The sequence below is a fragment of the Squalius cephalus genome (assembly GCF_949319135.1).
Source record: "Squalius cephalus genome assembly, chromosome: 3".
Lineage (NCBI taxonomy): Eukaryota > Metazoa > Chordata > Actinopteri > Cypriniformes > Leuciscidae > Squalius > Squalius cephalus.
This window is the reverse complement of record NC_137124.1, coordinates 24,521,949-24,538,795: the sequence shown is the minus strand read 5'-3', so window position 1 is coordinate 24,538,795 and position 16,847 is coordinate 24,521,949. Positions and strand designations below refer to the sequence as shown.

Sequence of the window (16,847 nt, the reverse complement as noted above, 5' to 3'; positions counted from 1 at the left end):
TATTAAGGTGATATAAGAAAAAAATATTTGCAAGGTGAATTTCAACTTTAAAACTAGACTATGCTCCCTTGCTTTACAACATACTTATTACAACTACACCAGCTCGCTGCAACAGCTTATTTGCATAAAAACATAACTGGACCTCAAGAAATGTAAACAAATTTAGGTTAGCAACATTCACATCAAAGAGCAAGAGCTCTTGTGATTCTGAAATGTGAGATTATTGTGTTTACCATGAAAATAACCAAAAATTTTGGCCGAAATTAATAAAAAATGTCTAAATTTATCCAAATTTGTTATAGAATTACCATTTTGAAGTCTGAAAGTGCCAGAAATGAAATCAGCATCCTCTAAATCCTCTAAAACCACTCACACATTGTAGAAATTGCCCATACAGTGCAAATTATGTGGTCAAAATGGACGATTAAGCTAATAATGCTAATTATGCAAATTATGCAAATTGCTCAACCTATGTAAATTAGCATCCGGCAGTTTCTGTATGCTGGGGACCCATACTTCACATTTCTGCAATAAAACTTTGGTGTACTCAACATTTCCGGGTTCACAATGGGGCTCTATGGGCTGGCTACTAGACTATATTGCTTCATAACAATTAACAATGTCGCAAAACATCCCTAAAAATGCTATTTCTTTCATTTTAACTATATAAAATAAAAAGATTACATGAATTAAGGGGTTTGATTACATTAAGAATTGCGAGAACAGCTTTAGATCAGGCCTACTACTGGGGTCCTAAGCTGGGACTCATCACTTCACCACACCGGTTGGATTTCACGCTTAGCCATCATGCGTCTCTGATATGTGCATGCCACAGACTGTCCGGGCACTGCACTTTTGCGCTTCAGAGTTCCTTTTACGTTCCGTCAATATTATGTTATTAGAAGAAAAAAAACATTTAGAAAATCGATTTTTGATATTTGTGAATCGATTCAGAATCGTCCGCATCGTGATGCATCTAAGAATCCAATTTTTCCCCCACCCCTACTGAGATGTACTCTGGATGTACACCGGCACGGACACGGACACAGACATAGGCACTGGCACACCGACATAGACACGGACACAGGGACACAGACACGTACACCGACACGGACATGGACATGAACAACACCGTGACAGGCACGCCGAGATGGACACACCGGCATGGACACGGACACAGGCACAGACATCAACACGGACACAGGCACCGGCACGGACACCGGCATGGACACGGACACCTACACGGACACACCGGCACGCACACCAACACGGACACCAGCACAGACACGGACACCCCGACATAGACACCGGCACCGGCACGGACACCGAGACAGGCACACCCGACATGATCACCGGCACCTGCGGAAGCTCAAACATGCTGCGGAACACGTTTAACCCTCTGATGGTCTTCGTCACTTCTGACCGAATAATTTTCTGTTTTGAATTTTTAAAAATCACAGCTTCATCGGAAGGTTATGATACTTGGTGACTTTTCTGGGATTAGGTATGTGAATACAAAAAAAAATTGAGGTCATGATCCGAGCATGCTAAGTGGCCGTAGAAAAAATAGTCCCTTTCGTGGTCTTCGGTCAAAAATGACCGACCCATAGGAAATGAATGGGAAATTTACAAAAACACAAAAATTCTCTGAATTTTTGTCTGTACAATCTACAAATCGGACACGATTCTAAAAAAAAGTACACCGCAGTAAAGGGGTGACACTCTACAACATCAAGAGTGCAAAAAATTCACACCCACCCACACACACACACATACAAACATACGTTTATACACATACACACCAATAAATTCAGATTACAAAAATCTGTTTTGAATTTTTAAAAATCACAGCTTCATCAGAATGTTACGAAACTTGGTGTCTTTTCTGGCATTAGGTATGTGAACACACAAAAAAATTGAGTTCATGATCCGAGCATGCTAAGTGGTCGTAAAAAAATTAGTTATGATTTTGGTCTTCGGTCAAAATTACCCCCATAGGAAATGAATGGGAAATTGACAAAAACACAAAAATTCTCTACAAATCAGCCACGATGCAGAAAAAAAATGCCCAGCAATGAAGGGGTGAAGCTCTAAAACATCAAGAGTGAAAAACATAACATAATTAATAATTATAATTAATATATGTATATATAATTAATATAATAATTATTAAAATTATTAAAATAATAATTAATAAAATGTTATAAACCTTGGCAAAAAGTATTATTTGAGAATTTCTAAAAAAATACATTCAATCCACATCTTAAAATTAAGTAATTTGGTCCAAAAACAACTAGAATTCACAAACATCTCCATTTAGAGCTATACAGGCATCTAGTGGTAAACCCATGCAATATCATGTTTTATTTAATTTTATGATTAATAAATTGATGAATTTTTTTTTATTTTATTTTTTTTCTGAAAGCCTAGTCTCTATTTTACCCGAAAATACTGCATAGAATTTTTTTTTTTTTTTTTTTTTTTAAATCATTATTTTCAATGGCAAAAAATGGACTATAAATATTGCATAAATATTAATAAGTTCAATCAAATTGTCTCAAAATTCTAAATTAAAAAGAATAAATATTATAGAACAAAAATAAATTGCATTGGTTTTTACTGGGATGGAGGAAGTTTCATTTTTAGGTGTCCGGTCATTTATGACCGGTGTAGTGCCGAATTTCTACCCCCGCCTAATTATTACCCCCCTAGTATTGGTAGGTTTAGATTAGTTGTGGGGGAGGGGTTAGGATTAGGGGTGGGGTTAGGATTAGGCAATCAGGTACTGACTTCAACGAGGGGGGTAATAATTTGGCAGGGAGTCGAAATTCGGCACAACACCGGGAAGGCCCCCAGTGTGACTGCTAAACGAAGACCATCAGAGGGTTAATAAGAGAGTCTAATAATGCAGAGTGTCAATATCTATCTGAGATGTACTCTGGTTACCCAAATTTTCTCATAAGAGAATCTTTTTGCAGAATGTCTTAACCCACAGCTATTAGCCCTGGGGCCAAATGCATAAACATAGCCGTGCACCTGTTTTGTTTAAGTTTAGAGACGTGCTCCAGAAAAAATAGACATTTAACAGTTTATTTTTTCATATTTCTTAAGTCTGTATGACCATAAATGACGGAGTATTGTAAGTCTATTTTGCTGCTATGTGAAAAAATCCAGCAAAACGCGCCGGCGACACCAGAGGATTAACTTTATCCTAATAGGAAGGAACATAAATTGTGACTAAAAATATATGCTCACTCACATCAAGACGCCGCCGCAGTGATGGAGTCCATGCAGGAGGAGCAGCAGCAGCGTTTGGCACTGCGTCGCTTTTCAGCGCGAGCTGTTTGGAGAAGCTATATAAATGCTATGCTAACTAGATGCTAAATTTACGCTATCCTGATCGTTTTCAATACTCGCAATTCCAACTACTGACTCACTACAGTGGTTTTGACGAAACAAGATGTTTTTATACCAGGGGCTGAGCCTATGCCAAGGGCGTGGTGAGCTCGTACCTGATTACCTCAGTACCACAACATCCAACTGGGAAAATTCAACTGCAGTAACCACCGTTCAACCTGAAGAGGGCAGCACTTTTTACACATTGTCGCAACCGTGAGTGGTGTAGGGCATAGATATCATATAAAGGCTAGATGGCTCGTCCGCGCTGCTGGCCAATGGAGCTCGACATCCGCACACGGCGGCCATCTTACGACAGGATGCTCGCTCACTCATAACATGGTGCATGTACTTTTAAATAACCATAACTTGCTCAATTTTCTACCGATTTTCAAACGGTTTGGTTTGTTATAAACGTCAGAGATGTAGCTATTATACTGCATACATATGAATAATTATGTTCAAAATGTTTAAGCATTCAGAATTATAGCCACGTTAATAACGTTTGTAAGAAACCAAACCGTTTGTAAATCTGTCCAGATTTCAGCGAGATAAGAGGATTTGTGTGCGTGCTGCTCACTCACCTTAATTCACAGAGTCCTGTCCTAAGATGGCCGCCGGTGATGCCGGAAGTGACTCCGCCTTAAGACATCTAGCCTTTATATGATATCTATGGTGTAGGGTACGTGCATATGGTCAGGAAGAGAATTGGCACTCTCTGCTTACTTCCGGTTTCTGGACTGGCTGCAGTAACACGTCTCTGTCCATGCGGGGGCGCTCGCAGGCGAGTGCAGAATGAATGGAGGTCTATGGCGAAAAACCCTCAAAATCCACTTTTCTCAGGATATAATTTTTTGTCTAGTAATTTGAATGTTGTATTCGAAAGGAGATGCAAAGAAATTAAACATTGCTGGGTGTTAGATTTTTTAGAGTCACTTATTTGGTTTAAAAAGTCTTTTAAAATGTCAATGACGTCAGAATGCTGACGTCATTAGCAGAATGCTAGCGTGTTATGGGCAACAACAACTCAACCTGTAAGAAACTGAAAGGACAGAAGTACTCGTTCATTCTACTTTCGACCTATAACCCATGTTGAACTTGCAAAACCTACAATAAAATCTGAGATTTCTCAACGGCAATCGGGTGAAAGAGACACATTTAGCCGTCTAGCCCCATAGACTCCCATTCAGTCTGCACTCGCCCGCGATCGCCCCCAGTGGAATTCTAATGGAACTGCAACCAAGATCGATACAATGGGGCTAATAGGAAGTGCCAAGGCTCTCCGTAGACGGGCTCTGATATGGTACGCATGGGTAGGATTAGTCGTGTGGGGTGCCTAGCTGTGTATTGCTCGCAATAAAGTGCGTATCATATGCACGTAAAAACTCATTTTCGCGTATAAATTGCACGATAAACACAATGCGTGCATTAGAGACGCATTTTCATGAGATCGGGCTGAGAACTGTCCAAAATTTTACTCGAATCAATGAACAGCACTAAGATACAGTCTTACAAAATAATTAACTAAAAAAAATTGTTTTAGGGTTTAGTTACCCTTTAAGGCCTAGGTCAGAGCACGGTCTTTCAAACCAACGCTTTGATGCAATGTTACAGCCCAGTTGTTGAGCAACAGACAACTAACGTTATTGTCGAAACAATCTTACCTCATTAAATTCCATTGTGCTTCGTACAATCAGAGGGACAAATCCGATTATTCGTGTATCCGATTGGAATCTGATCTAAAATTATTGGCGTGCACATTGTGTATCGCAACTGTTCAGATCCATGGATTTGTGTGTCCGTGCCGCTCTTTCGTTTTCCGGAATATCTGCATTGGTTTCTATGACAATGACGTTGCGTTGGTAGGCATCAGGCATACGCCAAAAACATCAACCTCCGCAACATGAAGTAGTTTGCAATACAGGGGTGTATTCCAGAAAGCAAGGTTATCTTACCGTCAAACATACACTGGACTCTCGGTTTATTAACCCAAACCTTGCTTACTCGATGTATGCTGGTTCCAAAAACGCGTTCGGGAGTTTTTCCATCCAACTGGTAGCCCAACAGAGCGACGAATGGACGAGTCACCGTGGAAACGGACGCTACGAAAAAGCGCGCCAGACCAAAGCTTCTTTCTTCTTCTTTTGTTAAATGCTGATTTACATTCTTGGTGCATATCGCCACCTATTTGGTGGTTGTGCAATCATTTTTGAATCTTTTCGTTTAATAATCTTTAATCTTTAATTTGATGCTAATTATATAATAAAAAGAAGACTGATTGAACTAAGCTAAATACAGTCTGTGCTTGCAAAGATTTGGCTGTATACGTTTTTTTTTTTTTTTCACATATTGTGACACCCTGTAGGCTATGTATAGTCACAGGAATAATTATTTTTTTCCTTCGTGTATTTGATTTATTTTATTGGGTTTATGATATTGTTTCAATTACTGTTATTATGATGGATTTGTGATGCGTAATACCCTCAGTGGACAGTAGGGGGAGACAATGTGCTGATCGGAACTTATGTGGGTAACTAGGAGTTGCGGAGAACATAGACAGTAAAAAAAATGGACACAGCGACCCCATAGACTTCAACAGAGAAAAGTGAAGTCAATTAGCAGCACTAGGCCGAGCGTACTTGCGCAGACTCAAACTGAGCTTGACGACGTTGATGTGACGTGAGCAACCTGTCTGTCTTCTAGTAGCTGTGCCAAGAGAAATCTGAATCATTCCCTTTCGAAACTTGCAGAGACAGAAAGTGTGAGTAGGAGGTGTCCATGAGCTAGGAGCAGGAGCAATTTTTGCTAAGTATTCTGATTAATTATTTTGTCTCCACATCCCCCGATTGCCCGCGAGCTTCTCCTCCTGTCCATACGGTAATTTACTTTGCGACAGGGAGTCACGTGGTTATGATGCAATCGTTAGCCTATTTTTACAAAAACTGCTTCTACTGGGCCATAACGTAAGATACAAGGTAATGGAGCCTTTTATACATTTTCTTGTTTCTTTAGAAATAAATAATGGACAAATGGAGTCTTTAAACGCCTCAGATGTAAAGTTATTCGCTGTCAAAGTGACGCCAAAATGAATGGGAGTCAATGGAATGCTAACAGCAGGTGAGGGTCTGCTAATCAATGGCGGCGCCCAGGGAAACTTCAGTTTTTTATGAAACATTGGCCCCCTGGCGGAGAAGAAGCCGCCATTGCAAGAGCGACTCGTTACCTGCTCGTTACTGATAACAGCACAACTGTGTCTGTCTCATTGTTTTGCCAAACAGGTGGGTGAAATCAATCACCATGGACATAAAAATATGAAACAATATGTTGATAGCGTGTGTACACTGTTTTAAGAGGGTGATATACATTTCCTGAGTAGAGTTAAGATGTTTAATAGAGACTGTGTTGTGTTTATGAAAATGACGTCAGGCCTGGTATTAATATAATAAAATCTAAATGGTTAGAGGCTCCAGCACACTGAATTAAGTAATGTGATTTTTCTAGCTTTATAATTGTGTTTATAGCATAAAGAGCGATGTTTTGAGCAATCGCCATGGGTTTCAAGATTTAAGTATATGTATATGTAGAAACGCACATATGTAATTGTTGAATATTGTACATATATGATCTTTGCATACTATATTGATATTTATTTTTTATAATATGTTTTAATGATCATTTGATTAAGTATATCCGCTGTACTGTATATAGTGATTCAGTTTAAATTGTTATATTGTGTAACTAATGGTTCACTCAACTATTCAGTTATACAGTATTTAGTACTAATTACCCCTATTGATAACCAAGGGACCGTGCACTCCTTTCTTGCTGTCTGCCCTATGGTAGATGTTTTGATCCAGAATGTTCCAGAATGTTCCCTGTATAGGCCTGTTAGATATGTGGTCACATGTAGCCTTAATGCGGCAGAGTATGCTAGAAGAGTATTTTCCTAGCTATAAATTGGTTGATGTCCCTGTTGACTCTGAAAACCGCAAATGGTCTGGACATTTCCTACGTTGGGTATGCAGTATTGGACTTTGAAGTGGCAGGCATCCGACTTCAGGAAAGAGGTGTTATTGTGAAGGATGAATTTTCCACTAACCCTTTAATTATTGGAATGAATGTTATCTCATCATGTTGGAGTGCCCTTTTCCAGGGCCTGTTGATTTAAAAATCTGGCTTTCCCCTGTTGTTTAGTTTCATGGAAACAGACACCAGTGATTTTGCCAAGAGATCTCTTATTTATTTATAAGACATATAAAACATAGGAGGAAGAGACAATGGACCAAGCGAAGGTCTAATTCAGCTTCTCAGTCATCTTTCCTACATTTCCATCTCTTCCTGATTTTTGGACAAAGAATTTGGTTTTTATACAGTGACCAGGAAAAAAACTACATCACCATAGGAACACATACATTCAGCCAAAGAACATATGGTTTCCATTAACATAGGAATGTATACACTACATATACATTTCAGTCTCCAACTCAGCACACAAAGTCCCCCAAAGTCTCTCTTCCTCCCACATCTTCACAAAATACATTGAGTACAAATGATTATGAATGTATATAAAAAAGTAATAAAAAAGATGCATAATACTAATGATTATAAATATTAATAAAAAGTAATAATAATACTAAAAAACATTAAATGATGAAATTTGAGTCTTCAGTCCCTCCACTGGAACTACGGCCGTCAGTTCCACCATCATTCCCAGGTGGCCAACCTATAGAAGTGATAGTGAGGAGGAAAAGCAGACCAAGAAATAGATATAAAGAATAGAAGACTAGAAACAGAAATGAAAACAAAACAAAAAGTAAAGAACAAAGAACCCCAACCCATGTTATGTCCCCGCATACTATGTGTCATTTAACATCTATGTGTAAGCATTTAAAAATGAACCCCAATCATCTAAGGAAAGAAAAAGTAATAAGTCTTCTACCAGTGCCTTGACTCGTTAATTACTTAACTCCTCAAGTTCCTGGCCAAAACAACAAACTAAAATAAACGTTGATGTTAAAGGATCCTATCCTTGGGGTAGAAAATCAGTAAACGGGTGTTCATTGTTTGTGAGGTTGTGTTTTGTATGTAGTATAGAATGTGTAAAATCTTCTATTTCACACCGAATTTCCCGTTCCCGGTTCTATCCATTTGGTTAGTAATAACCAATTTAACAGATTTGGTACTTTTCTTCCTAGTGACACATATGATGAGATTTATTGCTAACAGAATCACCAAGACTACTACCATAGTCAAAACTATCCATTCTGACCATGACAGATTTCCTGGAATTTTAGTTAATTTTGTCTCAGACATCAATTTGGCTATTCCATTTGCTACGATGACATGACCCATTGCTTGAATTCCCTCCTCTTGGGCTGCCTTAACACTTCCTTTAACTCTCTTAACCATTTCAAAGAGTTCATAATTCCTCTCCTCCACCAAATCATTATTCCACCACTGTGCCTCTAACTGCAACAATTGCACATGTGGAACATGAATTCCACCCAAATAAAGAGGATAGAGAATCTCAACGCAAAATGGATCAGGAGGAATTGGGCATAACTTCCCTCCGTATATCATATTTTCACTTATTCCATCATGTAATATGCACCACTGTGCTTCTGACACCTGCCATGCACCTGTGGCTTGATCTAAAGGAACTACTTCCCAAACTGCAGATCCATTAAGAGATAAACTGAACATTGTAGAGCATGAGCAAATTACCCACTCATGTTCCTCAACACAACAGTCTGTGGTAGAAATCATTGGTGTATCACCTTCAGCCCAATATCCATTCTTTCCTAATCTAATTACTGAATTTCCTTGTCTAACCCCCATTGATTGGAATCGTCTAACTGTCATAATATTACGTTTCCCATATTGAGGCCATACCATAAACAAAGGTAATGTTCCAGAACCTGACAACAAATTTTCATTAATGACAATTTTAATTAATGGAACATGTTTAGCAGAAGTCAAATTAAGTTGATTACCGAAAACCACTAACACAGATTCCGCTATTCGCTCAGGAATTTGACCCATTCGAATAACTTGAATATCCTCTACCATTTGATCCTTCAAATTTTGAGCCAGAAATAGACACGCTGCACGATGCGTCTCAAAATTAGATGATTTTATTAATGCATCTGCCAATTCCTTCGCTGCGTTATTAAGATGCTGACCCGCTGCTATAATATGTAGAGAACCTTGAAGAGCCTCAGTGAGTCCTTTCCCAGTCATTGTTCCCACCCACTGAGTATATTTGCTTAATTGATTCATTTGAGCAGTATTACTAATTGAATTGACAGAACCAAATACCCCCGCTATGTCTCCCCATATACTTCGAGTTTTACGATTTCGACTTCTCAGAGGATCTTTAGAGGTATAATATTTAATTTCTTTTTCCAACCAACTCCTTATATTCGTGAAATTTCCACAATAGGACTGATCAAAAACAGTAAGAAGAGATATCAAGTTATAATTAATGCGTTGTCGCACCATATGGGCTTCATTTATCAAGGTTTTGGTTTCTTTTGCTAACAAGATACCATGAGCTGGTGCCGTAGTCGTATTTGGGCAAGTTTCAGCTTTGTTTGTCTTTTCCGCAGAAAGATAAAAACACCGTCCAATTTCCCCAGTTTCTAGTTCAGTCTCACAATATTCATTTGCATCTTCCGAATGCCAAACTCGTACGTAATTTCCCTTGAATCTGGTTGTCCCTGAGGTAGTATCCCTTAGAAACCCCTCACATGGCAACACTATGGGATAGATACAGCCTTGGGCTAGTGAATCCCATATTGTAAGCATGTGGGTCCGATTCAAAATGAAGTTCATTTCCACATTAGTAGATGTTATGAGGTCTAACCCCACAATTTCACATTGTTCTTTTGAACAAATTTCTCGTCTTTGAGCACTACCAGTATACCCCCCATCTTTCACCGGCCAAATTATTCTGCTTTTGTAACATTGATGATGAAAGTTACATCCACCATAGATGCCCTCACGATATTTAGCAAGGTCTTTATCATTTCGTGGCACCCAATCCCATAATCCCCATTTGGAAATAAAGGGAAGAGTAAAATGTTGGCCAGATTTCAGAGTTGCATTCCGAGTGATTCCTTGAACTCGGGGAGTCCATAATGCTTGGCTTTCTTGGTAAATGCCAAGTAAAATTAAAAATAAGCATACCATTGTCGTTGGGTATCGAGAATCACTTGCAACCATCTCTAATCAATGTCAATGAACTTGATTCCTGAAATGGAAGCAGAGAAATAATTAAACATCACTTCTTTGTTCCTAATCTTAAAAGCTAATGGATGAACAATGCTCAATATCAGGCCATCAACCGTCATTATTTGTTCATTCACTAAGCAAGGTTTAACTTGTGACTAATGATACCATCTCCTTTTAAGGCAAACACTTGTATCGATTGTTAAGAGTATCTCATATGGTTCCTACTCTCTAGATTCTAACCCTTTCTAGCAATACGTTTGACCATAATAAAATTGCCTAACTCAGGAATGTGTGAAATATCAGTAGTGGTGTGTTTTTATCCCATTGCTGTTGAGCTTCTCGCACTTTCTTATTATTGTCTTTGGTAGCTTTGTCCAGCATTGTGAAATAGCATCGTAACTTCTCTTGGAACAAAGTAGAATCTCCTCCCGTTCCCGCAGGTGGCGGTAAATCAAGAGATAGAATCATTGCTCCTCCAGTCATCAGTTACGAGTAATTTCCTCTATAAGCTGACGAACTTGTGCTTCTGTCCACATCTTCCCTTGAGAGGTTTCATCATGATTTTGCACACTGACTTGTTTAAATGATGGACCTTGACCTTCTGCTCCACCTCCTTTAGCCCAACAATCTTTTATTGAGTGACCACGCTTTCCACAGTTGCTGCAAATCTTCAACCACTTCTCTGTGTTTATGTTGTATTGAACTGTCGCCACTCCTTTTCGATTTGGCTGGTTTCCTTCTTCATTGTTTGATCTCATAGCCATCTCTAAGCGGCCAGCCCATTGCAAAATTTGGTCAAATGTTTCGCCTGGATTAACTCCAAGTGATAAGGCTTGTTGGTATTTTGAGCTAAGTCCATCCACAAGTGTGTCAGTGAACTGTACGTCATCTCTGTCCGGTTGTTTCTTCGCACATAGAGCCCATTTCTCGTAAGCATTCCACTTACGCAGAGCATATTCATCTGGAGATTCATCATCCTTTTGCTTAATCAGTGTTACTGATGTGAATGGAATTTTTCCACTTCCCAAGATTTCTTGGATTTCTTTTCGAAACACATCTAATGTTTGCCAAAGACCCAGAGGTCGTCCTTGGTCATCAACCCACAAATTTATCCATTGGGCTGTTGTTATCGAAGCTGGCAAGCGTTCCCATCTGTCTCTTGGGATTTTAGCTTTCACAATGGTGTGTATGTCTTTTAATGTCATTTGATGCGCTTCAACCAGAGAATCTAATTCTCGCCAAAACTCTGTGTTTGGATCTTGTCGCTTCAGAGGAGGCAAGGCTGTGAGAATGGCTTGACGTTCTCCAGGTGTGAATGGTCTCTCTTCTGTCATCATTTCAGATTGTAAGTCTTCCCTTTTAACAACAGGTGAAGAGAATTCAGGACCGATCTTGTCAACTGTGATCATGTCGTCATCTCTTGTCTCATCACCCCAGTCAGATCCATAATTACGAGCTGGTGTACATCGTAACATGTCTCTGTTCGGCTGGGCTGATTTAGATCTTGTTATTATTGGAGCTGCTTGTGCAGATGCAATGTACATCTTGTCAACTGGACCTCCATTTGATCTCGAAGCTTGAGGCTGTGTCAGAGGTTTAGATGAACTTGTATATTGTTCAGGCAAAGCTGGATAGATGGGTTTGTAAGGAGGAGGCGTTACTGTGGCAGCGGATTTCGCTGATGGTTGTGAATATTTCCTTTCAGCTTCAGTTATTATGTTTGTCCAATCTGGATCAAACAAATCATCATTGGTTTTATTTTCTCCATCTGAACATTTAATGGACATGATTTTGTTCAACTTGTTAAATGCTTCAATTTGAGGCTTCATTACTTCAACAAGTTGAACTGGACCGCCATTTATATCACAACAAATTCCTCCTTGTCTCACAATCCAATGAGCTGCTAATATTGGAAATGCTTGTGATTTTATCTTGTCTTTTTGAGACTCGAACCAGTGTAACTGTGCATCGATATTTGCATTTATGTCAAGTCCTTTTTTCAAAAGCTTAGCTTGTTTCTTGCTCTTTCTTTCAAGGTACCAAGCCGAAATTGTTCTGCTGTTACAGTCACTTTCTGCCATCTTGCAAAGTTACTTTGTGCTGCTCAGAACAGCAGGGATGTGTGTGTCTGTGAATGTGTTTCTGTAAGGGTGGGGCTATGGTACTCTGCTTCTCTCTCGCTCTCTCTGTATATTATGTGTGTGCGCTCAGAACTGCAAACCTATGTATGTGTGTGTATGCATATGTGCATGTATGTATGTGTGTGTGTCAGAGGCTGCCCTTTTTCTCTCTCTCTTTCCCTTCTCAAACTACAGTATATGTGTGTGTGAAGGTATGGAGCAAATTCTGAAGGGAGGGGCTGCCTCACTCTCTTTCCCACTCTTCACTTCACAGAACAAAAGAAATTTTTTTTTAAAGAAAAGTTAACTCCAATGTTTTTCAGTATTGTTTAGTTTCCAGTTAACTCGAAACAGTTTTTTCTTTCTTTCTTTTTCTTTTTTTAAATATTTGTGGATTTTATCTCAGATTAATTTCTTGTTTTCTTTTTCCTTTTTTTTTCTTTCTTTCTTTAAGCTTACTCGGATCAGTATCCTCAAAAATTTGAAAAGCTTTACGGTCAAAATTGGAATGCACGCGATCCTAACTATTTTAACTCGTATTACTCCAGCGTGTTAATGTTTTAGAGACTATCTTTACCCCTTTCTCTGGGAACTCGCCACACTTAACCGCTCATGTCAATCGAGCTTTGCTTGTGTTTCACCTCCTCGCCTCGAGTACGAATCTTCCGTGTGTTGGATATATTTTAGAGATTACTCTGCCATCGTTTTAAACAGTCTCGCCATATTATCCAACCACCAATCAGTGAAACCAGCAAATAATAGTTTAACCGTCTTACAGCTAATTCTCCCAAATTTTTGACTAGATGGTCTTTTTTCTAAAAAAGATCCTTCTCAATCCCAGCATATCAAATAACTTTAGAGGTTTACTTTTCAGAGAATTTAAATAAGCCAAATTAAATTGAATTATTTTTTATTTTTTTATCATACTATGTTTTATATTTTATTTGGCAAAATCACAGGTTCCTTAAACAACACAGTTCTTTGTAGCAGTTACAGACATTGTCTCTAATCATCAGGTAGACTTAGAACTTTTTATAAGAATAAAAAAAGTCTTACCTTAATGACTTAGAGTAGACCAATGCCTGGATATACTATCCTGTTCGTGACGCCAAGCTGTTGATTTAAAAATCTGGCTTTCCCCTGTTGTTTAGTTTCATGGAAACAGACACCAGTGATTTTGCCAAGAGATCTCTTATTTATTTATAAGACATATAAAACATAGGAGGAAGAGACAATGGACCAAGCGAAGGTCTAATTCAGCTTCTCAGTCATCTTTCCTACATTTCCATCTCTTCCTGATTTTTGGACAAAGAATTTGGTTTTTATACAGTGACCAGGAAAAAAACTACATCACCATAGGAACACATACATTCAGCCAAAGAACATATGGTTTCCATTAACATAGGAATGTATACACTACATATACATTTCAGTCTCCAACTCAGCACACAAAGTCCCCCAAAGTCTCTCTTCCTCCCACATCTTCACAAAATACATTGAGTACAAATGATTATGAATGTATATAAAAAAGTAATAAAAAAGATGCATAATACTAATGATTATAAATATTAATAAAAAGTAATAATAATACTAAAAAACATTAAATGATGAAATTTGAGTCTTCAGGGCCCATCGCAGTATTTACTGTTTCTGAGCCCTGCAGAACTGCGAGTATGGCAGCAGGCCATGGCAACATGTCAACGCATTGTGGCTCGTACTCAATATGACGGGTTCCTAGGCTATGTGTGGCCAGCAAAGTCGCCACAAGATATGGATTATCTTGCCCCAGTAGTTATGGTCAAGAAGAAATATGGAATTTGGCGCTTTTGCATTGATGATAGGAAGTTGAATGCAATTACACAAAAGGACGCATTCCCACTTCCTCAAAAAGAAGAGACTATGACCACCTTAACTCAAGCCGAATGTTTTAGCTCCCTGTATTTGGCCAGTGGCTATTGGCAAGTGGGGATGCATCCTGACGATCGTCCAAATACTGCGTTTACAACTCCCTAGGGGCTGTTTGCATTTCAGCGTATGCCGTTCGGCCTTTGCAATGGAACAGCTACATTTCAGAGATTAATGCAGCAGTGCTTAATCAACTACATTGTAGACTTCCTGTTGGTTTAATTTGGATGATGCTATTATGTATTCTGTAGATTTTGCCACCCATCTTCATCATTTTGGAGCAGGTGTTCCAGCGGCTGTCACAGTATGGACTGAATTTGAGCGGACAAGTGTCAGTTTCTTCAACAACAAGTGAAATTCCTGAGGCATGTAGTGGACAAGACTGGCAAAAGCCCAGATCCAGGTAAAACAGTGGCAGTAAAAGAGTGTCTTGTTCCTACCACTGTTCGAGAGGTGAGAGCATTCTTGTGCCTGGCTGGCTATAAATAGATGGTTTATTGCCAATTTTGCCTGAATAGCACAGCCGCTAAACGCCCTTTTACTTGGAGTTTCAGCCAACAAGAAGTCGAGTAATCGTAGGATTGAGTGGACCGCTGAGTGCCCAGCTGCGTTTGAAAAATTAAAGGCATGCCTCTCACAGACTTCTATTTTGGCATAATTATGCTGATTTTCCCCTGCCTTTTGTCCTATATACTGATGCTAGCCACCAGGGGTGGGGGCGGTATTATCACAGACCAAAGATGGGCAAGAGTGGGTGATCGCCTATGCAAGCCGCAGTCTCCATCCTGCAGAACGGAATGACGCCAGTTATAGCTCTTTTAAGTTGGAGTTCTTGGCCTTAAAATGGGCTATTATAGAGACATTTAAAGATTATCTGACTGGAGCTTAATGTACTGTCTTTACAGATAATAGTACGGTGGCCCACCTCCAAGCAAGACTTGGATCACTGGGTAACCCAGCTGGCAAATTTCGACTTCACAGTGAAATATTGAGCTGGGCGTGATAATACTAATGCTGATAGTCTGCCTAGGTTCCCAGTAGACAGAATGGCTCCAATCGAGGTACGACAAGTTGAGGCAACATAAGATGCCTGTTAGCCAGCGATTGGCACCCTTGACATCGACGAGTGGTGTAAGAGCCCAGGTGAAGATGAGGAACTTCAGCAGGCATTGAAGTATGTGGAATCAAGTAGTGTACTCACAGCTAAGGAGCGAGCCAATATGTCTGTGACAGTGAAACAAATACTTTGACAGAGTTCTAAGCTCGTGATTCAAGACGGTGTGCTATACAAGAGAATGATTGACCTCAGTACCCACAAGTTACATCTACATATTATTTGTCCAGCCTCTAGACGGGAAGAAGTATGGAAAAGTTATCGTAATGTGTCTGCACATGCTGGGGTTGCACGGACACTTTCAAGAGTCAGGTACCATTTTTACTGGCCGAAGATGGAGGAGACTGTCAAAGGGTTCCATCTGGGTTGTGTTGTTTGTGGCCTGCAGAAAGGTAAGGATGATAAGGCCCCTCTTAATCCAATTTTGGTATCATTCCCTTTAGAAGTGGTGTCACTAGACTTTTTGACATTAGGGCGCCCAGCTGATTCATGTCAAAATATTTTAATCGTTGTTGACTTGTTCACTCGTTATGCATGTGCTATTCCACCAAGTGATCAAACTGCTAAGGTGACAGTTAGGGTTTTTTTTTTTTTTTTTGGAACATGTCTTCCAGACTTTTGGCTGTCCCTTGCAATTCCACTCTGATAGGGTCCCAAATTTTGAATCAGCATTGATGAAAGAGTTTTGCCAACTGTACGGTACAGCTAAGAGCCGAACAACCTCACCCAGCAGGGAATGGTAGAATAGAGAGGGTGAATATGCAGGGATGCTGTGTACATTGGAGAGAGATAAGTAAGATATGTGGCCAGAGTTGATGCAGGCATATAACAGCACCATACATGAGGATATGGGGTTCACACCTTCAAATTTAATGTTTGGCCATTATTTATGGACACCAGTGGATATGAGCCTTGGAGTTGGGGCAGGACAAAATAGAATGGATTTGAAGGGGTGGGTACAGGGGCACCACCAAAAGTTAAGTTGGGCTTATGCATTAGCAAAAAGAACAATGGATGAGGCTGCCAAACTATCTAAACAAACCTATAATAGTAGGGCTAAAACCGCACTATTGTTGGCT

At 39.5% G+C, this 16,847-nt stretch overlaps 1 long non-coding RNA gene across 1 annotated transcript in view; it reads right to left on the bottom strand.

The window, feature by feature from the left end:
- LOC307156114 overlaps window positions 1-5,215 on the bottom strand; it is a 37,947-nt gene extending 32,732 nt beyond the window's left edge. The window contains exon 1 of the long non-coding RNA XR_013820657.1: window positions 5,061-5,215. This is a non-coding gene — a long non-coding RNA (uncharacterized lncRNA). The remainder of the gene's footprint in view (window positions 1-5,060) is intronic.
- Window positions 5,216-16,847: the final 11,632 nt, after the last annotated feature.